Source organism: Mus musculus, chromosome 5 (genome assembly GCF_000001635.26).
Source record: "Mus musculus strain C57BL/6J chromosome 5, GRCm38.p6 C57BL/6J".
Lineage (NCBI taxonomy): Eukaryota > Metazoa > Chordata > Mammalia > Rodentia > Muridae > Mus > Mus musculus.
Window position 1 is genome coordinate 29,062,416 of NC_000071.6, and position 26,763 is coordinate 29,089,178.

At 40.9% G+C, this 26,763-nt stretch overlaps 1 annotated feature.

Moving 5' to 3' along the window:
* Positions 23,244–24,152: an enhancer, noted in NCBI's record as "MRCS1". NCBI's record gives its function as "enhancer in the oral epithelium" and the evidence as "EXISTENCE:transgenic organism evidence [ECO:0001131][PMID:19369396]".

Genomic DNA, 26,763 nt, shown 5'->3' on the forward strand with positions numbered 1-26,763 from the left:
CTGCTGAGTCCTGGAACCCACCTCCCAGCAGTCTTAAAGTGTGAGATATACAGGTATGAAGCCTCTTCTGTTGGAACCTGGGCATAGTGGCAGAAGAGTCACACATGCTGTTTCAAAGCAGTGGGAGCTTGCGAAAACACATGTATGTGCCTCCTTACACTTCTAGGACTCACCACATGTTGAACTCTGGATGGGAAAGCTTCCTTTCCCCATGGATAATGACCAGAGTTCTTTCCTTGATGCAGATGACTCACTATGATACAGACAATCCTTAAGTATACATGGTGCTTTCTGCTGGCCTGGGAGCTCACTGTGTAGACTGTAAATTGTCTTGTCTCAATGCTTGGGCTTTCCCATGATCTGAAGATAATAGTTCCCCAATATCAGAGCAACAAAAGATATTGAATTGGCACCAACCACACCCCTTCAAGGCACCCCTCCAACAGAACAGAATCTGGTGCCCGAGTAAACAGTATGCTTGACTACCAGGTCATAGATGATCAAAGGCATTGCTGATGTAATTCAAACCTACCACCTCTACTGCTCAGTCAATAGTTACAAAAGAGGAAAACCTAATGCATATAAGTTCAACAAATGATCAGTATGTTTCAATATCTGTGAATATGGAGTGGGGGTTACCATAAGTATTTAGATAAATATATGAGGTGTGTGTTTGGACATGAGTCATACATAAGTATATGTTTGGGAATTTATGTGTTCAGAAGTGAGTATGTGTTTGGATAAGAATGTGTGTGTATGGGGGAGTGTTTGTGTGGTGGTTTGAACATGGTTGGCCCAGAAAGTGGCACTATTAGGAGGGGTGACAATATTGAAGTGGGTGTGGACTTTGAGGTCCTATGCTCAAGCTCCACCCAGTGTCCTCCTACCTGCCTGCAAAAGAATCTCCTCTTTGCTGCCTTCTGACCAAGAAGTAGAACTCAGCTCCTCCAGCACCAAGACTGCCTGTATGACGCCATGCTTGTCACCATGATGATAATGGACTGAACCTCTGAAACTATAAGGCAGTCTTGACTTAATGCTTGCCTTTATCAGAGTTACACTGGTGATGGTGTCTCTTCACAGCAATGAAATCCTAGCTAAGACAATATATGTATGTTTGGGGGGTGCTTGGGAGTGTGTGTTAGTGATGATGAATAAGTATAAGTGTGTGTGGAGGAACAGTATAGGGTATTAGGTTTCAATGTGCTGAGTGTGTGTCTCGATGAGGGTATGTGTCTAGATGATGGTATGTGAGTATATATTTGGATGTTTGGCTGTGTTGAGTGTGTACCTTGGATTCTAGAATAACCTTTTTATTATTAAAGCAACCAGAGCAATAATAAGAAAATTTTCCAGAAAGAAAAAAATTTTTAACCACAAACAGAGTTAGATGAAACACACACTTCTGATCTTTCACCATCTTTCTATCCTAGAGAATGAGAGAAAACACGCCCTGCTCTTAGCCAGGAAGCCATTTCAGATTTGGTGCCCAGTTTAGACAAGTCCACCCTTGGTCTTAAATAAAATAGCAGCAAATTTCATAGCAGCTAGTAAGAAAATACAATTCCCTGGGGCCAGGTTTGTGGTCTTTCAGAGGTGCAAGGGCATTCTCAAATTTGAAAATTGAAGAACTTCATTCACCAAGTCCACATATTTAAAAAATTGGTATACTGATTTTGGTATACCACAAAGCCAAGTACCATTCAAGTTTGAATGAGAAAGAACCTTCTCCAAACTAGCAAACCATGTAGGCATCTTTCATAGAAAATCCTGGTAGCTACATCTTAGACCCAGAGCATCCTAGGGTACTACTCCGTGACCTCACATTTTGTCCCAAGATTTGAAACAGCATAGTCAGGCCATGTCAAATCCAATGGATTAGGAGGGAGGAAGCAAACTTCAATGAGTGATACAAAGGACATCATTGAACTCACAGAAAACACACTAAACATATAGACATTTGACCTTACTAGAAAGCAGCTCTCTGTGAACTGAGGCCTAAGATGTTTTATACTCAGTGCAGGAGCAGAATCAGGCTTCTTTCAAGGACTCAGGTTTACAAAGCCAGTAGCCATGGGCCATGGGTGACAGGACACCCCCTAAGAAGGCAGCTGTTGTGTGGTGCTGTTGAATATACACAGCCACTCCTGTGAGCACAGTGGCTCTCTGCAGAAGTGACAACTCCCCTCATTTCACAAAGAACTTTGAGATAGAAGCAGCTGACTCATAAGAGAGGAAATCAGCGTGGCCTGAATGGTAGAGTTCAGGGCAGATGAATGAACGTCATCTAAAGGATAGCTGGTGGTAGATAGTGAAAGGTTTGCTGTATGCATCTCAGGCACTGACTGAGTTTCCCTAGTCAGGTGATGCAGTCCAGGCATAGAAAAGGGGAGAGTGAGAGATGACCACAGCATAATTTAAATCATCATGCTGACAGAAGCACCCTGCATAGGAGAGGTCCAGACTCAATAAGAATCTCACCCATGCCATCAGAAGACTGAATGGAGCCACTGAACTGAGCAGGAGCCTGCAATTAGGCACTGGATGACAGCTTCCTACTATCATTTCTCCAAGTTCTAGAATACAAAGAATCCCAGTTTAAGAGGCAAGCAGAAAAGTCCAGTGTTGCTTTTCACATGCTTTTTTTTCTCTCTCTCTCTCTTAAAAATGAGTCAGGCTAAACGCATAAAACTCAAGAAGAACGAAGACTAAAGTGTGGACTCTTTGCCCCTTCTTAGAATTGGGAACAAAACACCCATGGAAGGAGTTACAGAGACAAAGTTTGGAGCTGAGACGAAAGGATGGACCATCTAGAGACTGGCATATCCGGGGATCCATCTCATAATCAGCTTCCAAACGCTGACACCATTGCATACACTAGCAAGATTTTGCTGAAAGGACCCAGCTATATCTGTCTCTTGTGAGACTATGCCGGAGCCTAGCAAACACAGAAGTGGATGCTCACAGTCAGCTATTGGATGGACCACAGGGCCCCCAATGGAGGAGCTAGAGAAAGTAACCAAGGAGCTAAAGGGATCTGCAATCCTATAGGTGGAACAACAATATGAACTAACCAGTACCCCCCAACACACACACACCCCGGAGCTCGTGTCTCTAGATGCATATGACTCAGAAGATGGCCTAGTCGGCCATCAGTGGAAAGAGAGGCCCATTGGTCATGCAAACTTTATATGCCTCAGTACAGGGGAACACCAGGGCCAAGAAGTGGGAGTGGGTGGGGGAGCGGGTGGGGGACTTTTGGGATAGCATTGGAAATGTAAATGAAATAAATACCCAATTTAAAAAAAATGAGTCAGGCAGGAGTCAAACTCACTATGTGGCTGAGGATTGGCCTTAAACTCCTGATCATCCTGCCTTCACTTCCTGAGAGCAAGAATTGCTTTTCTTGCATGAATAACAACTGAATTTCTTTCGTGCTAGAAATCCCTAGGTTATTAAGTGACTTGTAAGTCACTGCCCCATCTTGTTTGGTTCTCATTCTCAGATCTATAATTTCTAATTCACCAAAATACTCCAAAGTGAAGTTTTAAACTAGAGAAGTGATTCTCAACCTTCCTAATGCCATGACTCTAATCTATTTCCTCGTGTTGTGGTAACCCCATCCATAAAATTATGTCTTTTCTACATAACTGTAATTTTGCTACTGTTATGAGTCTTAGTGTAATGTAATCACAGTGTCATATGTGACCTCAAAGGGGTCAGGATCTACAGGTTGAGAACTGTTGAACTAGAGCACCAGACAGTAGTGATGACTCAGAAATAGCCTGCTGGGTAAGGGACACACAAGTTCAAAATCACATTTCAATCCATGAACAACCCAAAATTCACTGTTATGAACTCATTACCCATTCTGCCATTTCTATCTGTGCCAAGTAAGGCATTTCAAAAAGAAGCTTCATTATGTAAAAACCAGACCACAACCACTCAGCAGCAAGAAGACAGACAAGAGATCTACAATCAATAGGGCATCCAGAACATCATTTTAGTTTAACTCCAAATCCCTGTCCTTTGGTACATCATATCCACTCTCAGACAGACAACTGGTTGATTCGTGGACAAGTCCCTTAATCTCCCTCATTTACAAGATCTTCAATTACTGAATCCATAGCCCATTCAAGGGGCCACCTAGGGTCCTTCTCAGAGCTGCAGCTCCCAACAGGTACACAGTACTCACCTGCCTGCCCACTTCCACGACAGCCATCAATATTGAACAACTGATTTTAAAAGTCCACTGGAGGAAGAAAGACAGCATTTTCAACAATTGGTGCTGGCACAATTGGTTGTTAACATGTAGAAGAATGCGAATCGATCCATACCTATCTCCTTGTACTAAGGTCAAATCTAAGTGGATCAAGGAACTTCACATAAAACCAGAGACACTGAAACTTATAGAGGAGAAAGTGGGGAAAAGCCTTGAAGATATGGGCACAGGGGGAAATTCCTGAATAGAACAGCAATGGCTTGTGCTGTAAGATCGAGAATTGACAAATGGGACCTCATGAAACTCCAAAGTTTCTGCAAGGCAAAAGACACCGTCAATAAGACAAAAAGACCACCAACAGATTGGGAAAGGATCTTTACCTATCCTAAATCAGATAGGGTACTAATTTCCAACATATATAAAGAACTCAAGAAGGTGAACTTCAGAAAATCAAATAACCCCATTAAAAAATGGGGCTCAGAACTGAACAAAGAATTCTCACCTGAGGAATACCGAATGGCAGAGAAGCACCTGAAAAAATGTTCAGCATCCTTAATCATCAGGGAAATGCAAATCAAAACAACCCTGAGATTCCACCTCACACCAGTCAGAATGGCTAAGATCAAAAATTCAGGTGACAGCAGATGCTGGCAAGGATGTGGAGAAAGAGGAACACTCCTCCATTGTTGGTGGGATTGCAGGCTTGTACAACCACTCTGGAAATCAGTCTGGTGGTTCCTCAGAAAATTGGACATAGTACTACTGGAGGATCCAGCAATACCTCTCCTGGGCATATATCCAGAAGATGCCCCAACTGGTAAGAAGGACACATGCTCCACTATGTTCATAGCAGCCTTATTTATAATAGCCAGAAGCTGGAAAGAACCCAGATGCCCCTCAACAGAGGAATGGATACAGAAAATGTGGTACATCTACACAATGGAGTACTACTCAGCTATTAAAAAGAATGAATTTATGAAATTCCTAGCCAAATGGATGGACCTGGAGGGCATCATCCTGAGTGAGGTAACACATTCACAAAGGAACTCACACAATATGTACTCACTGATAAGTGGATATTAGCCCAAAACCTAGGATACCCAAGATATAAGATACAATTTCCTAAACACATGAAGCTCAAGAAGAATGAAGACTGAAGTGTGGACACTATGCCCCTCCTTAGAATTAGGAACAAAACACCCATGGAAGGAGTTACAGAGACAAAGTTTGGAGCTGAGACGAAAGGAGGGACCATGAAGAGACTGCCATATCCAGGGATCCACCCCATAATCAGCTTCCAAACGCTGACACCATTGCATACACTAGCAAGATTTTATCGAAAGGACCCAGATGTAGCTGTCTCTTGTGAGACTATGCCAGGGCCTAGCAAACACAGAAGTGGATGCTCACAGTCAGCTATTGTATGGATCACAGGGCTCCCAATGGAGGAGCTAGAGAAAGCACCCAAGGAGCTAAAGGGATCTGCAACCTTATAGGTGGAACAACATTATGAACTAACCAGTACCCCGGAGCTCTTGACTCTAACTGCATATGTATCAAAAGATGGCCTAGTCGGCCATCACTGGAAAGAGAGGCCCATTGGACACGCAAACTATATATGCCCCAGTACAGGGGAACGCCAAGGCCAAAAAAAAAAAAAAAAAAAAAAATGGGAATGAGTGTGTAGGGAAGTGGGGGGGATAGCATTGGAAATGTAATTGAGGAAAATATGTAATTAAAAAAAAAAGAATAGAAACGTAAAAAATAAAAAAAAAGTCAACTGGATTGACAGCAAAGACATGTTCATCATGTAATATTAGGTCCAGATGGCACAAGTTTTTAGGTTGTAATAAATCTTGCCTGAGAAGTAAGATATTCCTAGCCAACAAAGTAGAACACTCTCCACATTCCACAGGAATCTATGCATAGGCAAAGGGATGCTAAACATAACTGTAAATTAGTTGTTAGGAGACAACTGGGAGATTGCTCTGCAGCTAAGAAAAAGAAGAGCTACGTGAGTGTGCAGCAATTTCATCCGAGTAAAACTCCCTCCAGTGGGAAAGCACAGACTATTCAGGAGGCTAAAGACAAGGCTCAAGAAACTCAGAGGTTACATTACTCACAAAATGTCTCCCCAAACTTATAAAACAGTGCACATCAGCCAGCAAGAAGAGCCTTCTGTGGAGGTGCATTCAAGTTGTGCACAGGGCTTCAAGGACACAAGTTTTGAGAGTCATTACCCATGCTGGGGAGACTATTCCCATGATATAGCAGCTTTAAATCACCTATCTCCTGTAAGTAAGCTCTCATCCATGCTTTGTAAGTATCCTCAGCAAACTCAATCATTTCCTTGGTCAGTTTCAGGTGCCCTATCTGGAGTGAACAGCTTCTTCAGGAAAAGTCACATAAGAGATAACAAGAAAAGATTCACAAATATGGAGCATACATTCACATTTTCAAGGTATAACAAAAATATTTAACCCTTCACGTACTAGACTAATGATTCAGATTGGTAGGTGACACTTTTATAGTTAAACATTTTTAATCTAATGACAACTAAGTGCTACCATTTCTTTCACCAAATCTCAGGATGCAGCCAATTTTTTTATAACACAGATTAATAAAGGAGAGAAACAGACCAGGATTCCCAGGCCCAGCTTCTGATTAGCATCACCACACAGAGCTATTTAAATGCTGAGGCCAGAAGCCTGTCCCCAAGACAGTCTGCTTTAATTGAGCTAAGGCACACTCAGGGATTTTCAATAATCAAAAAAAAAAAAAAAAAAAAAAGATTCTATTTTGGAGCCTGAACCTAGAACCAATAAAGAAAGAAGGAAAAAATGGAGAGAGAAAAGAGTGCACACTTTTATCCCAGCACCTGGTAAACTAAGGCAGGCAGACCCACCAAGGATTTACAGTGAGATCCTGTCACAAACAACAACATCCAAAGCAAAAACACCCCCTGGAGCAAAATCTAATGTTATAGAAAAAGATGTGTTAATATAGAAAAGTTCTAATAACACATTAACAAAAAATTTTACACAACAGTATTTGCACTTTATAAATGTGTGTGTGAATATATGTTCATATGTGTATGTGTACACATTGATATTTACATTATAGTAAAAATTGGGTGAAAAACCTGGAAGTTGCTTATGGAACCAATATATTAAAAAGCCTAACACTTAGTGCAGTGGTGAAGAAAATGTTTTCTTGTATTTGGTTAACTGTATTTTCTTCTTTTGTTTCTTTAAGTTTTATAGCATTATGATGAGAAATGATACATAATTTCAATTTATCTGAATTTGTTGATACTTAAAAACATATTTTGAATCAACAGACTTACATCACATTCTTCTTTGCCTTTTGTACCCCAACTCCACCCGGAGAGCCCCCCCCCAAAAACTGCAATACTTTTCATTTTTTCATATTCTTTTAAATTTATAAAATATTGTAACAATAAAAATGAGTATGATAAAAGTTGTTTGATATAAAACAACAATCAATTGAACAGTCTTATATAGATGTTTGTCTACCGCAATACTGAAAATATATACGATTTTCTCAATATAAATATTAATTAACTCCAAACATATTAACTGTATATTTTAAAATAATATATCACAATTAGTTTTTTTTATGAACATAAAGCGTTTTTGTTTGTTTGTTTTGACTTTTGTAGAGCTTAAAATCTTGGCTCTTACTGTGGGACAAACACAAAATAAGAAAAGTTTTTGGACACTGGAGTTCATTGTAATAAGGCTGTACTTGAATGCCCCTCACATCACCAAAGGATTTTACCTCCATAGTAGCTAAGCTAAAAGTTGACAGTTCTGCTGCACCAAGGAATGAATGGTAGGCACGATTTTTGGATACAAATTTCCTGTGACAGCCAAAGCTATTATACTTGAGTGATTGTCTTCATTCTCAGCGCTCAGGAAACAGGTTACATTAATTTAAGAAATGGTGTGTGGACAGGAGGCAAGAATAAAAACACAAGCAACAGAAACCAAGGTTACTTGGCATCACCAGAACCAAACTCTCCCACCATAGCAATTCCTGGATACACTATCACATCAGAAAAGCAGGATATGGATCTAAAGTAACTTCTCATGATGATGACGTAGGACTATAGGAAGGACATAATTAACTCCCTTAAAGAAATACAGGAGAATTCATCCAAACAGGAGAAGAATTGAACAAAACCATCCAGGATCTAAAAATGAAAGTAGAAAAAAATAAAGAAATCACAAAGAGAGAACACTCTGGAGATAGAAAACCTAGGAAAGGAGTCAGGAGCAATAGATGCAAGCATGACAAACAGAAAACAAGAGATGGAAGAGAGACTCCCAGGTGCAAAATATACCATAGAAAATATTGACACAAGAAAATGTGAAATGAAAAAAGATCCTAACACAAAACACCCAGGAAATCCAGGACACAATGAGAAGAGCAAACCTAAGGATACTAGGTATAGATGAGAAGGAAGATTTCCAATTAAAGGACCAGTAAATATCTTCAACAAAATTAATAAAGAAAACTTCCCCAACCTAAAGAAAGAAATGCCCATGAACATATAAGAAGCCTACAGAACTCCAAATAGATTGGATCAAAAAAGAAATTCCTGCTGTCGCATGATAATAAAAACATCAAATGCACAAAACAAAGAAAGAATACTAAAAGCAGTAAGGGAAAAAGGTCAAATAACATATAAAGGCAGACCTATCAGATTACAAGTGAATTCTCCCCAGAGACTATGAAAGCCAGAAGATCCTGGACAGATACAGTCCCTAAGAAAACAAAAATGCTAGCCTAGGCTACTATACCCAGAGAAAACACTCAATCACCATAGATGGAGAAACCAAAGTATTCCATGACAAAACCAAATTCACACAATATCTTTCCATGAATACAGCTCATCAAAGAATAATAAAGGGAAAACTCCAACACAAGGATGGAAATGACGCCCTAGAAAAAGCAATAAAGTAATCCTTCAACAAACCTAAAAGAAGACAGCCACAAGAACAGAATCCCAAGTCTAACAACAAAAATAACAGGAAGCAACAATTAATTTTCCTTAATATGTCTTAATATCAATGGACTCAATTCCCCCAATAAAAAGACATAGACTAACAGACTGGCTATATAAACAGGACCCAACATTTTGCTGAATACAGGACACCCACCTCAATGACAGAGACAGACACGACATCAGAGTAAAATGCTGGAAAACAATTTTCCAAGCAAATGGTCTCAAGAAACAAGCTGGAGTAGCCATTCTAATATCGAATAAAATTGACTTCCAACCCAAAGGTATCAAAAAAAGACAAGGAGGGGCACATCATACTCATTAAAGGTAAAATCTTCCAAGATGAACTCTCAATTCTGAATATCTATGCTCCAAATACAAGGGCAACCACATTCATTAAAGAAACTTTAGTAAAGCTCAAAACACATATTGCACCTCACACAATAATAGTGGGAAACTTCAATACCTCACTCTCATCAATGGACAGATTCTGGGAAAAGAAACTAAACAGAGACACATGGAAACTAATAGAAGTTATGAAACAAATGGATTTAACAGATATCTACAGAATATTTTATCCTAAAACAAAAGGACATACCTTCTTATCATCAACTCATGGTACCTTGACAAAAATTGACCATATAATTGGTCACAAAACAGGCCTCAACAGATACAAAAATATTGAAATAATTCCGTGCATCCTATCAGATCATCACGAACTAAGGCTGATCTTCAATAAAAACATAAATAATAGAAAGCCAACATTCACGTGGAAGCTGAACAACACTCTACTCATGATACCTTGGTCAAGGAAGAAATAAAGGAAGAAATTAAAGACTTTTTAGAGTTTAATGAAAATAAAGCCACAACATACCCAAACTAATGGAACACACTGAAAGCATTCCTAAGAGGAAATTTCATAGCTCTGAGTGCCTACAAAAGCAACTAGAGAGAGCATACACTAGTACCTTGACAGCACTCATAAAAGCTCTAGAACAAAAGGAAGCAAATTCACCCAAGAGGAGTAGAAATAATTAAACTCAGGGCTGAAATCAACCAAGTGAAAACAAAACGAACTATTCAAAGAATCAACCAAACCAGGAGCTGGTTCTTTGAGAAAATCAACAAGATAGAAAAACCCTTAGCCAGACTCACTAGAGGGCATAGGGAAAGTATCCTAAATAACAAAATCAGAAATGAAAAGGGACAGATAACAACAGGTCCTGAGTAAATTCAAACCACCATCAGATTCTACTACAAAAGGCTATACTCAAGAAAACTGGAAAACCTGGATGAAATGGACAAATTTCTAGTTAAATCAGGATCAGATTAATGACCTAAACAGCTCCATACCCCCTAAAGAAATAGAAGCAGTCATTAATAGTCTCCAAACCAAAAGAAAGTCCAGGACCAGATGGGTTTAGTGCAGAATTCTATCAGACCTTCAAAGAGGACCAAATTCCAGTTCTCCTCAAACTACTCCACAAAATAGAAACAGAAGGTACTCTACCCAATTCATTCTATGAAGCCACAATTACTCTGATACCTACACCACAAAAAGACCCAACAAAGAAAGAGAACTTCAGACCAATATCCCTTATGAATATTGTACAAAAATACTCAATAAAATTCTCGCTAACCAAATCTAAGAACACATCCAAACAATCATCTATCATGATCGAGTAGGCTTCATTCCAGGGATGCAGGGATGGTTTAATATATGGAAATCCATCAACATAATCCACTATATAAACAAACTCAAGGACAAAAACCACATGATCATCTCATTAGATGCTGAAAAAGCATTTGACAAAATCCAACACCCATTCATGTTAAAAGTCATGAAAAGATCAGGAATTCAAGGCCCATACCTAAACATAATAAAAGCAATATACAGCAAACCAGTAGCCAACATCAAAGTAAATGGAGAGAAACTTGAAGCAATCCCACTAAAATCAGGGACTAGACAAGGCTGCCCACTTTCTCCATACCTATTCAATATAGTACTTGAAGTCCTAGCCAGAGCAATTAGACAATAAAAGGAGGTCAAGGGGATACAAATTGGAAAGAAAGAAGTCAAAATATCACTATTTGCAGATGATATGATACTATATATGTGATTCTAAAAATTCCATCAAAGAATTCCTAAACCTGATAAACAGCTTCAGAATAGTAGCTGCATATAAAATTAACTCAAACAAATCAATGGCCTTTCTCTACACCAAGGATAAGCAGGCTGAGAAAGAAATTAGGAAAACAACACCCTTCACAATAGTCACAAATAATACCTTGGTGTGACTCTAACTAAGGAAGTGAAAGATCTCTATGATAAGAACTTCAGGTCTCTGAAGAAAGAAATCAAAAAAGATCTCAGAAGATGGAAAGATCTCCCATGCTCATGGATTGGCAGGATCAATATAGTAAAAATGCCTTCTTGCCAAAAGAAATTGACAGATTAAATGCAATCCCCATCAAAATTCCATCAATTCTTCAACAAATTAGAAAGGGCAATTTGCAAATTCATCTGGAATAACAAAAATCCTAGGATAGCAAAAACTATTCTCAACAATAAAAGAACCTCTGGTGAAATCACAATCCCCAACTTCAAGCTGTACTACAGAGCAATTGTGATAAAAACTGCATGGTACTGGTACAGCGACAGACAGGTAGACCAGTGGAACAGAATTGAAGAAATGAACCCACACACCTATGGCCACTTGATCTTTGACAAAGGATCTAAAACCATCCAGTGGAAAGAAGACAGCATCTTCCACAAATGGTACTGGCTCAACTGGCGGTTAGCATGTAGAAGAATGTGAATTGATCCATTCTTATCTCTTTGCACAAATCTCAAATCTAAGTGGATCAAAGAACTCCACATAATACCAGAGACACTGAATCATATAGAGGACAAAGATGGGAAAGAGCCTGGAAGATATGGGCACAGGAGAAAGATTCCTGAACAGAACAGCAATGGCTTGTGCTGTAAGATCAAGAATCAACAAATGGGCCCTCATAAAATTGCAAAGTTTCTGTAAGGCAAAGGACATTGTCAATAAGACAAAAGGACAACCAACAGATTGGGGAAAGATCTTTACTAATACTAAATTTGATAGGTGGCTATCATCCAATATATATATATATAACTCAATTATATATAACTCAAGAAGTTGGACTCCAGAAAACTAATCACTCTATTAAAAATGGAGTACGGAGCTAAATAAAGAATTCCCAACTGAGGAACAGCGAATGGCTGAGAATCACCTAAAAACATGTTCAACATCCTTAATCATCAAGGAAATGCAAATCAAAACAACCCTGAGATTCTACCTAACACCAGTCAGAATGACTAAGATCAAAAATTCAGGTGACAGCAGATGCTGGCAAGGATGTGGAGAAAGAGGAACACTCCTCCATTGTTGGTGGTATTGCAAGCTTGTACAACCACTCTGGAAATCAGTCTGGTGGTTCCTCAGAAAATTGGACGTAGTACTACTGGAGGATCCAGCAATATCTCTCCTGGGCATATACCCAGAGGATGCTTCAATTTGTAATAAGGACACATGCTCCATTTTGTTCATAGCCAGAAGCTGGAAAGAACCCAGATGTCCCTCAACAGAGGAATGGATACAGAAAATGTGCTACATTTAAACAATGGAGTACTACTCAGCAATTAAAAACAATGAATTCATGAAATTCTTGGGCAAATGGATGCATCTGGAGGATATCATCCTAACTGAGGTAACCCAATCACAAAAGAACTCACTTGACATTCACTCACTGATAAGTGGATATTAGCCCAAAAACTTAGACTATCCAAGATCCAATTTGCAAAACACAAGAAAATCAAGAAAAAGAAAGACCAAAGCATGGATACTTCATTCCTCCTTAGAATAAGGAACAAAATACCCATGGAAAGAGTTACAGAGACAAAGTTTGGAGCTAAGATGAAAGGATAGACCATCCAGAGACTGCCCTACCCAGAGATCCATCCCATAATCAGCCACCAAACCCAGACACTATTGCATATGACAGCAAGATTTTGCTGAAAGGACCCTGATATAGCTGTCTCTGGTGAGGCTATGCCAGTGCCTAGCAAATACAGAAGTGGATGCTCATAGTCATCTATTGTATGGAACACACAGCCCCCAATGGAGGAGCTAGAGAAAGTACCCAAGGAGCTGAAGGGGTCTGCAACTCCATAGGAGCAACAACATTATGAACCAACCAGTACCCCCAGTGCTCGTGTCTCTAACTGCACATGTAGCAGAAGATGGCCTAGTTGGTCATCATTGGGAAGAGAGGCCTCTTGGTCTTGCAAACTTTATATGCCCCAGTACAGGGGAATGCCAGGGCCAAGAAGTGGGAGTGGGTGGATAGGAGAGCAGGCAGGGGAGGGTATGGGGGACGTTCAGGATAGCATTTGAAATGTAAATGAAGAAAATACCTAATAAAAAATTGGGGAAAAAAACCACTGAAAGCATCTGGAAAAAAAAAGCAATTAAGAGCACTTGCTGTTCTTCTAGAAGACTTGAGTTTGGGTCCCAGCATCTTCATTAGACAACTCACAGCCCTCTGTAACTTCAGCTCTGGTGGGTCTAATGCCTCTGGTCTCTGTGGGCATCTAAATTCATATGCACATATCCACATGAAAACACATACAACTATACATGATGAGAATAATAAAAATAAATAATTATAGAAGCAACATGCTTGAAAATTCCATATAAAAATCTACTACGTAGAAGCTTCCTAAAACACGAGAGAGAGAGAGAGAGAGAGAGAGAGAGAGAGAGAGAGAGAGAATTGAACCAACGCAGATACTAATTAGGGGCTGTATTTCAAAATAGCAGCTTTCAGCATATCACTGTTACAAGGTTTGAATCTGAAGCATCTCACACACCTTCAGGCTTTGGGAGCTGTTTCCAGATAGTGGTGCTGTTCTGGAGACTAGTAAATCAGTAGGGATACGCCCTTTGAAGGGCATATAGGTCAGCCGAGAGCTTGGGCTGCTCTCTCCTTCCTAGGCCTCCCATAATGTGAGGACCTCTGCCACATGATTTCATACCCATGCTCTATAATACCAGGACATTGCTACCATGATAGACTAAAGTTGAAACCCATGAGAAAAAACAAACTTTTCTTCCCTTAGGCTATCAGTTATGTTGGTCAAAGTGACACGAAAGTAACTCGTGTTTAAAAGAGTTAGTCCCTAGGATTGGAGCCACAGCCTAAGTCTTAAGCCAAAGCCACACATGCTCTTAATGGCTTCCCATCACTACAGTGATAAGATACTCCAATAATAGCAACTTAAAGAAAAGAGTCTTATTTTGGCACACAGTTTAAGGATATATAGTCCATTGTGGCTGAAAGGTCATGGGGCAGGAGCTTAAGGCACATCACAGCTATCAATAAGGAGAGACAGCGAGAGAGAGAGAGAGAGAGAGAGAGAGAGAGAGAGAGAGAGAGAGAGAGAGAGAGAGAGAGAAGCTATATGTATGAAGTCCAGGACTCAAGTCTCCCATCTTAGTTAACCTGGTCAAGGATTAACTTAGTTAATTGACTTAGTTAACCTGGTACTTCACCAGGAGGTGAATGTACTCAGAACAACCCCTCACACGTGTGCCTGGACACTTGTCTCTGAAATGATTGCAGAACATGCCAAGATGGCAATCCACACTAATCATCACCACACACAACTGAAAATTGCTTCCTTCATCTCTCAACCTTTTGTTTAAAGAAGAGGAAAGGGGCAAGCATGAACCGCAGTGAGCTGCACCCCAGGGCCAGCCTGCCTGCCAGCACACCCGTGCCTGAGGAAGGAGAGTGGCGTTTCAGGATCTTCTTCTGTGCTTCAGCTCCAGATACAAAGTTCTAATCAACAAGCTATTCGCAACTGACACCTGCTCAGAAAGAAGAAATCCATTTTCTCCAGCGGAGTAGCCACACCTCAGGGTCGGCTCTGCGCCCAGGAAAAGCCGGTTAAAACAAAGCAGCCCCCATGCTTTTGCTTTGGTTTTTTTGGTTTTGATTTTGGTTTGGTTTTCTGGGTTGAGGGGAAGCTTTTTATTTTGTTATAGTATTTTTTTTTTGTCTTTTGGGGCTTGGTGGATATTTTAATTTTTGTTTTGTAATTTTTTATTACATATTTTCTTCATTTACATTTCAAATGCTATCCCCAAAGCCCCTTATACCCTCCCCAGCCCTACTCCCCTCCCCAGCCACTCCCACTTTCTGGCTCTGGCATTCCCCTGTACTGGAGCAATACCAAGGGCTTCTCTTCCCATTGATGGCCGACTAGGCCCATCATATATGGATACAGAAAATGTGGCATATTTACACAATGGACAATTTAAAACAATGAATTCATGAAATTCTTAGGCAAATAAATGCATCTGGAGGATATCATCCTGAGTGAGGTAACCCAATCATAAAAGAACACATGGTATACACATAGAGCCGACCCTGAGGTGTGGCTACTCCACTGGAGAAAGTGAATTTTTTCTTTCTGAGCAGGTGTCAGTTGCGAATAGCTTCTTGATTAGAACTTTGTATCTGGAGCTGAAGCACAGAAGAAGATCCTGAAATGCTACTCTCCTTCCTCAGGCACGGGTGTGCTGGCAGGCAGGCTGGCCCTGGGGTGCAGCTCACTGCGGTTCATGCTTGCCCCTTTCTTCTTCTTTAAACAAACGGTTGAGAGATGAAGGAAGCAATTTTCATGGTATGGTAGGACCTCTGCTACATATGCAACTAGACACACAGCTCTGGGGGTACTGGTTAGTTCATATTGTTGTTCCTCCTATACGATTGCATGCCCCTTTAGCTCCTTGGGTACTTTCTCTAGCTCCTTCATTAGGGGTCCTGTGTTCCATCCTATAGCTGACTGTGAGCATCCACTTCTGTATTTGCCAGGCACTGGAATAGCCTCACAAGAGAGAGCTATGTCAGGGTCCTGTCAGCAAAATCTTTCTGGTATATGCAATAGTGTCTGCATTTGGTGGCTGATTATGGAATGGATCCCTGGGTGGGGCAGTCTCTGGATGGTTCTTCCTTCCATCTCAGCTCCAAACTTTGTCTCTGTAACTCCTTCCATGGATATTTTGTTCCTCATTCTAAGAAGGAGCAAAGTATCCACACTTTGGTGTTCCTTCTTGAGTTTCATGTGTTTTGCAAATTGTATCTTAGATATTCTAAGTTTCTGGGCTAATATCTACTTATCAGTGAGTGCATATCATGTGTGTGCTTTTGTGATTGGGTTACCTCACTCAGGATGATATCCTCCAGATACATCCATTTGCCTAAGAATTTCATGAATTAATTGTTTTTAATTGCTGAGTAGTACTCCATTGTGTAAATGCACCACATTTTCTGTATCCATTCCTCTGTTGAGGGACATCTGGGTCCTTTCCAGCTTCTGGCTATTATAAATGAGTCTGATATGAACATAGTGGAGCCTGTGTCCTTATTACAAGTTGGAACATCTTCTGGGTATATACCCAGGAGATGAATTGCTGGATCTTCCGGTAGAAATATGTCCAATTTTCCGAGGAACTGGCAGACTGAGTTCCAGAGTGGTTATACAAGCTTGCAATCCCAACAACAATGGAGGAGTGTTCCTCTTTCTCCACATTCTCACCAGCATCTGCTGTCACCTGAATTTTTTATCTTAGCCATTCTGACTGGTGTAAGGTGGAATCTCAGGGTTGTTTTGATTTGCATTTCCCTGATGATTAAGGATGTTGAACATTTTTTCAGGTGCTTCTCAGCCATTCGGTATTCCTCAGTTGAGAATTCTTTGTTTAGCTCTGTACCCCATTTTTAATGGGGTTATTTGAATTTCTGGAGTCCAGCTTCTTGAGCTCTTTATATATATTGGATATTAGTCCCCAGTCAGATTTAGGATTGGTAAAAATCCTTTCCCAATCTGTTGGTGGCCTTTTTGTCTTGTTGACAGTGTCTTTTTCCTTACAGAAGCTTTGCAATTTTATGAGGTCCTATTTGTCAATTCTTGATCTTACAGCACAAGCCATTGCTGTTCTGTTTAGGAATTCTTCCCTTGTGCCCATATCTTTAAGGCTTTTCCCCACTTTCTCCTCTCTAAATTTCAGTGTCTCTGGTTATATGTGGAGGTCTTTGGTCCACTTAGACTTGAGCTTTATACAAGGATATAAGAATGGATCAATTCTCATTCTTCCACATGATAACTGCCAGTTGTGCCAGTACCATTTGTTGAAAATGCTGTCATTTTTCCACTGGATGGTTTTAGCTCCTTTGTCAAAGATCAAGTGACCATAGGTGTGTGGGTTCATTTCTGGGTCTTCAATTCTATTCCATTGATCTACCTGTCTGTCATTGTACCAGTACCATGCAGTTTTATCACAATTGCTCTGTAGTACAGCTTGAGATCAAGCATGGTGATTCCACCAGAGGTTCTTTTATTGTTGAGAAGAATTTTTGCTATCCTAGGTTTTTGTTATTCCAGATGAATTTGCCAATTGCCCTTTCTAACTCAGTGAAGAATTGAGTTGGAATTTTGATGGGAATTGCATTGAATCTGTAGATTGCTTTTTGCAAGATAGCCATTTTGACTATATTAATCCTGCCAGTCCATGAACATGGGAGATCTTTCCATCTTCTGAGATCTTCTTGAAATGTAAATGAAGAAAATATCTAATAAAAAATTGAAAAAGAAAATAAAATAAACCATGCATTTCACATTGGCAGAATAAGAAATATGCCTTGTGGGTGAAACTTCAAACACTGAAGACTCCAGCATGTAAACCTGCAAACTTGTTTAAAAGAGGGTGCCCAAAATCATCTTGCTGGGGTATAATGCTGAAAGGTTCCCTTAGAGAAGTGCACAACGCTCACCTGCACAGGTGCTTAGGGCCTCCTGCAGCATGATCTGGGGCAGGGCTGGGAGAGAACTGCTTTTCACATTGGCATACCTTGGTCTCATTCACGTGCTAGCTTTTGGGGCTTGCAGAATGCAAGAGGCTCTAGATCACGTTGACTTGCACCAAGGTTTCAGAGAAAAGCCTGGCTGGCCAGGCAATAAATAGCAGGGACAGATTCCCTGTTGGAAGCCTCTGAATGAGGTGTGCAGGAGCTTTGAAAGGGAACTATAAGTTGCAAATTGAGATTCTAGGATGTTAGAAATACTGGAATTGTGGAAAACCTACTGAGAAAAGCTATGAGAACAAAGTAGAACTGGTTCAAGAGAAAGACAACATGTGTTGTGGTGGGGACAGTGCTGGCCATGTCCCTGCCATGCCAGGGATGGTGTGCTATAGGTGTGTGCGTGTGTGTGTGTGTGTGTGTGTGTGTGTGTGTATGCATATATATATATATATGTATATATATATATACATATATATATATACATATATATATATATATATATATATATGCCTTATTAGATCTTGATCTTGCTTGTGTTTCCTTATTTTTCTCCTGAACTTCATTTCTTCATATCTATACAAGTGGGGCTTCTTGACAGCATTGAGCAGAACACTGTCTAAGGCAGGTGTCTCAGTCTACCCTGGAGGTCACCACAAACAGTCCACAACATGAACCCTTCCTGAGTCAGTCTGTCTTTCTGAAATATTCTGTAACCCTGGAACATACTCGACTTAGGAATAGAGAGACAGCCAGACATGAAAAGATGGGTAGAGTCCCAAGATAGCCTCAGTCCAGGAGGGAGGGACTTAAAAGCCCCTAAAAGTGTATTCTGAGTTGTTCCACACAGCATTCCCAGGAGGGAAGCTTAAGTGTCCATCAGCAATGTCCATGCAAATGCTCTCCCCTGATACAGCTACTCTGTGGCCTTATCATCAAAGCCCCTGCAGCCCCTGCAGGCCTCTATGCTCTCCTGCACTGTTTGAAACTTTCAGCCATCTGTGAACAAGGAGTCAGAACTTTCAGTCTCACTGGGCCTTATTGGCCATTTATGGGCATCCTCTCTCAAGAGTTTATCTGGGTTCTCTTTAAATCTGGGTTCTCTGTAAACCACCTGCATCCCAACCATTGTCTGAAGGTTACATTGGAGAAACTCAAGTTCAATCATCAGAAAACATACCCTGCACCCGCATTCATCGGTCATCGACAAATTTGCAGGTGTGCTAACGGTATGACGTTCCTTAAGTCTTTGTCCTGTCCATCAGCCAAAGTCCAGTGCGGATGAACAGAGGTTGTAGATAACACGTGCTATGACAGCTCAATAAAGTGCTCTCTAGCAGGAGGTCTTACACCGCAGGACCTTGGCACTTAGTTCATTCTGGCTACCTTAAGTCTCTGTAAAATGCTGTAATCTATTACAGACAGAGTCACATACATGCTCTGATGTCTGTGCAAATAAGGTTGAGTCTTCCCAAAGGGCTCAGCTTTACCTAACTTGCAGAGGTCTCTGTCCTCAGACTTCTCAGGTGCACTCAGCCCAATCATCTATCCTTCTCAGAGCCATCTAGTCCAAAACAAAATATACCTTCCTCTTTCTTTTTCCCCTTTTAGCTTTTAAGTATAATTTATAAATTAAAAACTGTTATACTTAAGGTATATAATGTGATGTTTTGCTACATATATATTTTGTGAGACCATTGTAAAACATGACAATGAATTTGAAATTAACTAAGAATGCTGAGTGTGCCTCTATGCACTGTTCGAAGCTGTAATTACCCACCTGATTCTATTTAGCTTTAGAATCTCAAAGAAAAGGACTTTTATCTTTTAGACATACTATAGTTAGGAAAAATTCCATTAAATATCTAGTATTAGACCATTTCCTGGCTACTGTTCGATTATTAATTTGAGCTGATGAGACTATATAAAATATTATTGGAGAAGCAGCAGAAAAGAAAAATGGAACCGGTCAAAAAGTCTTCCCTGCCCTTGGAAAATGACCTATGCCAGCTGCACAGCCATTACATTACAGTTAGTATTCATTTAATATTTTAAATCATCAATTCTATTGAATTTCATATGTATCTGTCAGGCACCGGATACAAGTTCAACATGGACTAAATTAAATAGATACAGCAAAGGGAAAATCCCGATCCCTACTGTTACATATCTGGCTTGGAAAGAAATTTATTTACTCATGAAAATTTTGACCATATCAAAATATTTAGGAGGGCTGGAGAGATGGCACAGTGGTTAAAATCACTGGCTGCTCTTCCAGGCAATCCAGATTTAGTTCTAAGTACCCACATGAAGGCTCACAACAGCTTCTTCATTACTCTTCTCTAGCCTCTAAGGATAGGGCATGCAAATGGTGTGCATACGTTCAGTTAATACAGAAAAAGCACACACACACACAAACACAGAGTGTGTGTAGGTGTGTATCTTTGCTGAAGGAAAACATTTAGATGTTCTCTGGATACACACTATTGCTCCATTTCCTGATTCTTTTGGAATGTTCTTTTCCTCGGGTACCTCAAGGTATCCTTGCTCAATGCGTTCAAGTCTCTGCTAGAATGTTCTGTATCAGGGAGGTCTTTTCAGACTGATAGCAGCCTTCTACCCACCCTGCCTGTATCTCCACTCCTGTAGGCATTCCATTCCAGCACCTGTCAGTGGTAACTACTATCTCTAAACTAGAAGTTGCTATCTTCCCACCTCATGTTGGAAGGCAAACTCTGTGAGAATGCAAACTTGTGTGCTCACCCTTCAGTCTTCTTATCTGCAAAACTGGTTGCTCAGAGCAGGAATTCCTGGAGCACTTCTTGAGTTAATGCTTGAGGAATGAATCACACAATGCCACTTACTTCATAGTCTGATGTCATGTGAATTAAGACCTTTTCCAGGAAAGACTGTACTTCCCCTACAAAACAGTGAATGACCCAGGAAACACAGTCCTCTCTTCCAACATTAACTCAGCCTGTGAGTCATGCTACTAAGGCTCAACCACTTTGCTGACTAGGAGGGCTGTCCTAGGTAAGCACTGAACTTGTACAAACGCAAGCACATGCAGACTGCATCTAAGACCAGTGGACTGGTGAACACATTCTAACTCTGAACATATATACCGAGATAGGTACTAATGTTAGATATTCACAAAATTGGAACAAATAAATTCCATATGCGACTGAGGAATGTTTTCTAAAGATAGATCCTTTTCAGTATGGCTCTTTAAAAAAAAGAGAGAAACAAAAGCAGACAGCAGTTTAATTTCCTAAGTTAGCTGTGCTATGATCAGAAACTGCCTTCTTCCTGTTGTATTTTTCCATGTTTGTGCATTGTGTTGTTTTAGTGTGTGTGTGTGTGTGTGTCTGTGTGTGTGTGTGTGTGTGTTTTAGTCCTTGTATTCAACATTGAATGAGGCTATAAAGGATCAAGAGAACCAGAGTGGAAAGGCAGAGACTTTGGAGTCAGATGTATAAGGGCCAGTTTTTTCTCCCTTGTTCATTCTCCAATGTCTGGGATCCTCAGCCCATCATTGTGACTCCTAGAACTCCTTTGGATTCACTATCTGCAATGTATCATGGGACAGTTCTGCTCTGCACTTTGTATGGCTTACTCCCTAACATGAGCCACATTCTAAAGTCTGAAGTTCAAACCCTCTGTGTCAGGACTGACTGGCAGAATTTTTCCTCTGTTGCCCAGAGAAGTTAGAGCCTGATACACAGAGTAACAGCAGCTCTGTCTTGGCCCCTGGCAGGCACCTGCAGTGACCATATTCAATGCCATGAATCTGGAGCAATTTAGCAGTCAGTGCCAATCCCATGGTCATCATCTACATGGGCATGTTTTTTGCTGTCTCCTATCTACCTGAGTAAGTAATCTTATCTTCATAACACAGAAGCCTCCAGCTAAATGCCAACAAATGAAAGCTTTTATCAGTTTCATTAAATATTAAAGTAACTCTACTACAAGAAGACATCCAAACAAATGACAATAACAAGAAAAACAAGGGGGGAGAGAGAGAGAAAGAGAGAGAGAGAGAGAGAGAGAGAGAGAGAGAGAGAGAGACTGACTCCTGGGATGGAAAAGCAGCCCAGTCTCCTTTAAGGAGCTATTTCAGATCCCAAAAGGCACACCGATCTGTTTTTTCTGCTTCTGTTGTTGTCTATCTCCCTCTGACTGGAACTGCTGATCATGGCAAGGTATACAACCAATCACAAACCATCTGCCTACTGGAAAGTGGGCCACTGCACTGTTCTCAGGAATGGAAACACTGAGACAAAGAACTCTATTGGGTCAGGACCATGCTCTCTCCACCTTCTCAATACAAGCCAATCTCTGAGAGAATATCTCCACTGTATCACTAATTCCTTCCTATCCTAAGCTTATCCTATTGCATAATATTTTATAAACTACTATGAAGCTTTAAAACTGGGGTAGGACAGGAAAGGAAAAAATCCTCATGAAATGTTTTAGATAGTGTAAAAAAAATCCCCACCCCCAGCCTGGGTACAAAGCATGTTTTATTAACATGAGACAAGTGTTCAATTTGAAGAGGATGGTGGGCATTAAAGCAGATTGTTTTATGTTTCTGACACGAATACTCTGGGTGGATGAACTATCAAGGCCTGGGTTTAAATGTGATTAATGCCTAGTCCTTGGAAAGCATCCAGACTTATTAAATCTGATGGAGTAAAACAGCATAACTTTCTCGTATTATTTCCAAGAGATGTGATTAGCCTGGGCACAGCAGTGAATGAAACTGTGGGAGGGAGCCCTGCAAGGAGAGGGGAGCACCGATGTGTTTACAAAGAATTAAACAGAGTAGAGCATGTTTAGCATGTACAGGCATAGTTCAATCACCTCCCCCTAAAGAGGAGTAAAGGCTGGGAACAGTCAACACGACCTTCCTGTATGCTCTGTGACTTCCTTTGTACCCTAACAGAATACCTATTGGACAAAGAGAAAGAATTAATAAAACACCTCTTCCTTCCACCTGAAATGAGTAATCAATACTCACATGTACCCACACACACACACACACTCTCTCTAGCACACAAACACACAAAACATAACTTCATATTCTAGGTGCCCCATTGCCACAGAGCAGAAGTAGAGTGTCATCAAAGCCTGGTGTGGTTCCTTCCAGCCACTGATGACTGAGTTGTGTGACATTTCAATGATAGTATCTATTTTACTTTTTCTAAGGTGTTTGTTTCCGGGGCATATGGTTCAGGAACAGTGTACAATCTTCATAGATTCTTTGGTTTACTCTGAGTAGAAAAGATTTCCAAGGAGACAAACCCACAAGAGAATATTCTAGGCAGAAATAAATAAATACCCTCTACCTCATATCCAATACATACAAAACAGTTACCAGTATCACCCCCAAGCCATAGGAAATGCCATGGCAAGACTGAGTACTAGTGGCCACTGGGAGATGCATCCTTAGTCCAGCTTGCTCTGTGTACTCTGCTGTTACTTTAAACTCTGGAGATCAAAATACTTGGATCCTAGGATTTAGGGCTCCTTTGTAAGAAACGGTAGCATAACAAAGGTGTTTGTACTATCAGAGCCTCTCCCAGTCAATGACAAATCCACAGCAAAACTGAATGTGGGAAGAGAGGACCTCCCCCAACCCTGAGTCTCTGAGCTGATAAAAGAATAACAAATACAAAAAATCTGCCAAACAACAAAGCTTCAATTTATTATACATGCTCATCAGTTTAACCCAAAACCCTTAAAAGCCTGAGGCTGATCCAGCCCCTTTAATACCGGTCCTGAGCACGCCCTGATCAAGGCCCAACCCAGCCTGCTTTGTCTGCAAAGATGAAAGCCGGGCAAAAGCAGGTGAAGCCTTTTTTGAATCATCACCTGCAATTAAGCAAAGGAAAACCAAGAGGTAAGCTGAACTCCCTTTACAAAAACACCCCCGCAGCAGGTGGATCTGTCTGCGACACACTTACCAGAGAGTGAGTCTTCTCAGAGAGTGACTGCCAAATGTCTAGGAAGAAAAGTGTTGAGACGCACACAGAGACAGACACACAAATCAGACACAGAGAAGCACACAAATATACCCCCGAAGGCACACATAGAGGTGCACACAAGAACACACAGTTGTACATGAAATATACACACACCTACACATAGAAGTGTAGACAGACAAGACACAAATACACAGACACACAAACCAGACAGAGTACATACAAACACGTAGTTGGAGATACACATAGAAAATGCACTCCAGCAAAGTCACAAACATAGACTCAGTGACTCAGACACACACCCAGATACTGTACATACAAAGATACACAAAGGTACACATGGTTACACACAGATACAACACAGAGAAAGTATAGACTAGGCACTCATTCACAAATATACACACAGACACATACCCCGATGGACACGCATCTTTTCCACCAAGTCCTAACCATCTAAACTTCTGCTGGGTTGGTTTTTTGTTTTTTATTTTTGTTTTTTGAAGAGGCAGAGAGTACTCAAAAGAATACTCCAAGTGATCTGTTTCAGGCAAGTGAGAGTTCCATGGTGCAGTTTCCAAGCTTAAAGAGCTTGGTGGCTCAAATGAGGCAGCCCACACTCCACACCACACACACAACCATCCTGCCACTTTTCAGATTCTGATAGAAAACGTCAGTTGGCTAAAGGGTCACAGTCATGGCAGATCAGTCTTCTGTAGCACACAGACTGAATTAATTCTGAGTGATTCTCCCCTACCTGTGTTCCTACTACTTTAATAGAAATGGCTCTGCCAGCACATACTTGTCCATCAGCAGTGTGGACAGTGAACTTTGCACCAGGAAGAATGTTTTTGAAAAAAAGTTCTATGGAAAGGAAATTACCCCTGAAGCAGGTTTCAATTGGGAGGAGGGTAGTGGACAATTCTATACAATTTTTTACTTGAGAATTCCCACATTCATCACAAAGACATTCCCTGTGATAATAACCACATCCATACCACTTCCGGTGACAAAGTCCAGCTGCTTGATATCTGCGCTCCACATCCATGGACACCCCCTGGATGGTTCATCTATAGGCTGTGACTTCAAAAACTCTAAATGAATCACAAGCAACAAACAAGAAGATACAAAGCTGGCTTCCACCAATGATCTCAAATGTAATCTTCATGTAAAGATGGTTTGAGATGAGATCATGAGCCATTGTGTCAGATCTAATCAGACCACCTCATTTTCCAGGTATGGCCTTCAACTTGAAAACCAGTGAGCAGGATCAGGCTGGAGTTGATTTCTGCCACAGGGAAGTTAACAGTGCTGATAATGTCTGAGACCAACAGAAACAAACTAGGAGTTTAGGACTCTGGGAAGAATCTTCTCCAAGATGTAAAGCAGCAGATGTTCTCGAAAGTGACTTTACTCCATGAGAAAGCAGAGAATGGCAAACATTCAACCACAGGGCTCAAGCTGCTCTTAGGCTCCTCCCCCATATACCCTAGAAGTCCTTCCTTTCTGTCTCTTGGGGAACCATTTATACAATTTTCACCACTGCTCTTTCTAGCCCTTCTTTTCTCTCCACACCATTCCCCACCAGCATCTCCATACATGTCAGCCTTCATACTCAAATATAACATATTACATAAAACTGAGTCTTCTGGCTACTGCTATCTTGCCAGAAGGGTCTGTGAGCCTGCAGACTTCCTAAACTATCATGATCAAACAGCCCAAAGAATGCTATGCTCAAAGATTCCTTTGGGCAAGGGGTGGGGGGGTGCGCCAAGAACTGGGAAGCTAAGGTATGGCATTCACTTGACCTTCTCAGCCTCAATTGCCCTTCTGCAGTTTCTGTGCCCTTTCAACACCAGCTTATGAGAAGTACAAGGGGCAGGTTCTTTCTCCAGTGCTTTCTCCTAGGCTCAAGAGAGCATAGGCCAGAGCCCAGAACCTAGATCCCTGGGGTCCATTCAAGATTTGATGTGGTTGAGCAAGACAATGTCCTCATCTCTGCTGATCATGAGAACTCCTGGCAGGACTCTTGAGTCCTGGAATAACTCTTATAATGAAGGAACAAGCCACATACTGTCATGGTAGGCCTACTGCAAGAATGTGATGCTCTGGGAAGACTTGACCACATAGTCAAGACCTCAGTGCAGAACTGCAAGTTCTGTTGCTTCCAGCCAACTTCCTTTCTGCTGCCTTTGGAAGGAGGGCTAACAATCCATGAATTCTTCTTGAAAGAAGCACCTGTCTAAGACATTTCTTTTACCTAATGACTCTGCTTTGGGTAACAGTATCCCAGTTCTTTCACAGTGTGTCTCCTGTCTTCAAAATGTTCTTCTAGATTCTTCTGTCTTCACCTGTTTTTACTGTGTAGTTAACTTTTTGTTTTTAACTTTTAACATCCAGAACATCCAAGCCACTTGACAAGATGACCTCAGTCTTCCACACACAGTCTCTGAAGCCTACACAAGGGCTTACAATGGGGTAAGTGACTTTGCAAGCAGGTTCCTCTATTCTTACTCTTTCCATTTGTAGTCATCCTCTGACCTCATCTGTGAGGAGCGAGTGTGGCAGGAGTCCCAAGAAGGCGCCAGGGACTGCAGCTAAGTCTTATGACTTGCACCTGACTTCCTCATACA